This window comes from Palaemon carinicauda, chromosome 37 (genome assembly GCF_036898095.1).
Source record: "Palaemon carinicauda isolate YSFRI2023 chromosome 37, ASM3689809v2, whole genome shotgun sequence".
Taxonomy (NCBI): Eukaryota; Metazoa; Arthropoda; class Malacostraca; order Decapoda; family Palaemonidae; genus Palaemon; species Palaemon carinicauda.
Window position 1 is genome coordinate 56,446,310 of NC_090761.1, and position 2,500 is coordinate 56,448,809.

Here is a 2,500-nt window from a genome sequence, read left to right on the forward strand (position 1 = left end):
TTTGTTTATTTTCCGTATGCTTTGTTTTTCAATAGGTTTGGTATATTTGATTATTTCCTAATCCTCGTTTTTTTATTTTCATTAAAAAAAAAAAAGTCAGTACTGTCATTTTCTTTGCTATTTTCCCTGTTGGAGCCCTTGGGCTTATAGCCTCCTGCTTTTCCAAGTAGGGTTGTAGCTTAATATGTAATAATAATAATAATAATAATAATAATAATAATAATAATAATAATAATAATATTCATATGGTTAATACTATCATTTATATTTGTCTTCTGCCTTTTCTACATTATAGTTATTTATTTGACTTCTTTTTCATATACAGTACATGGCTGTTTTCCTTACTGCAGCTCAATTCCTTGCATCATTATGCTTTCCTGAATAGGGTTGCACCTTGGCTTGCAATACAACCACATATATGATATATAAATCAACCCTTCTTTGTGTACATATTCCTATAGTGTAATTACTTCTTCAACATTAACGGTAATAAAGATAATATCTCAAAGTATAGAAGCTTATGGTAAGAGAGGCTGAATCATTCTCGGATAATACCAAGTCATTATCCGTATTTTAACATTGTTTTTAATCAAGATCTTATTATGATTCACCTTGCTTCTTATTACATGTAGATTCCTTAACTGTTGAGGCGGATAATTGATTATTTCTTTTAATCGTAACTCCAGATTCATTTTACCATTCTATTATTCGTCTCTAGTTATTTGCCATTACTTATTATACCTTTCTATCGCATATTCACTTTGGCTCGCCTCTCTATATTAAAAAACTGGAATAAATGAAGAAATACGTAAATAATCAAATAAATGAATTAATTAAGAAATCTTATTCCATTTTTGTTTATCAAAATTATTACTTACTAAATTTATAAAGAATAATACTATTTCAGCAATGAATTTCAGTGCTATGACCCCCTTCTCTCTCTCTCTCTCTCTCTCTCTCTCTCTCTCTCTCTCTCTCTCTCTCTCTCTCTCTCTCCAACATCCGTTGCTAGGACCCCCATTCTCTCTCTCTCTCTCTCTCTCTCCTCTCCTCTCTCTCTCTCTCCCTCTCCTCTCTCTCTCTCTCTCTCCATCATCCGTGTTCGTGCTAGCGTAGATAATCGCGTAGATAAGCAATAAATCAGTTTTGTAAATAACTATGATAAGGAAACGTATCTTGATATGATTGTTGTTACCATGTGGCGTATCTGGAAATGTAATGATTAATTGGATATACCTGGAAAGAGCTGAGTTCAATTTGTCAAATTTGCCTAGTAATCTTTAGAGTTATCCGGATTTATCTGGTAATCTCTTAAATTTATTAAAATCCTTCTGTTAATCTCTTCATTAAAATCCGTCTGGGTAATTTTCTAATCCATTAAATCCCTGTGGTAATCTCTTAAATCCATCAAATTTCATCTAGTATTCTATTAATTCATTAAAATCTATTCAGTGATCTCTTAATCCATTAAAATCCCTGTGTTAATCTCTGAAATCCATCAAATTTCATCTAGTATTCTCTTAATCCATTAAAATCCATTAGTGATCTCTTAATCCGGTAAAATCCCTTTGGTAATCTCTTAATCCATTAAAATCCATCAGGGAATATCTTAATCCATTAAAATCCCTCTTAATTTAAACGTTCAGATGTATATAGTCTTTCATATACCTCAATATGGATTGCAATTACTATCAAAGTTTTTATGTACTTTCTGATTTCTCTTTTCAATTTTATATTTCCTTTCTTTTATATGAAGTCAGTGGCTTATCCATTAATAAGAAAAAAAAAACATTTTAAATCTTCTTCGCTAAACGTTACGATATAAATAAGTTTCATTACTCTACAATTAAAATTGTGTCCAGGAAGTTATTCACAAACAAACACACAAATAAGGGGTGAAACATTACCTCCTTTAAACTTCGTTGGCGGAAGTAATAAAAATTCAGCAGAATGAAAAAAGTTATTCATTAATGTCATCCAACTTTGGAATAAGCTTTCATGCTTGAGTTAAGATCATTTTTATATCCACTATAAAAGTAATGATATAATTTATTCAACATAATCATATATGATTATCTCAATTTAAAGATAAGAAAATGCTTTACGAATTTTTTTTGAAAGATGATAACCTTCTCGGGTAACTGCCCTTCGAATTATGTAGATAATTGATGCTTTAGAAGATTATACGTCACGAATAATTCCATGTCGTGTATAATATTATCAGCTCTTATTATTTCTCTTTTTTTAGTACTGAAAAGTAGGTTAACCGTATTCAGGTGCGAGCCGTAAACGGATGAAAAAAAGACTATAAATTTTCTATATGACCCCTTATTAAAAAGATGAAAATCTCTCTCTCTCTCTCTCTCTCTCTCTCTCTCTCTCTCTCTCTCTCTCTCTCTCTCTCTCTCTCTCTCTCTCATATTTTCTAAATAATTTTGGAGGTAATTGAAAATATTTCTTATCCATATGTCTTAATTATCTGACATAGTATTTACGTACA

At 30.6% G+C, this 2,500-nt stretch overlaps 1 pseudogene; it reads left to right on the forward strand.

Moving 5' to 3' along the window:
- The window catches only part of LOC137629322 (uncharacterized), a 22,326-nt pseudogene that overhangs the window by 12,201 nt on the left and 7,625 nt on the right, over positions 1 to 2,500 (forward strand).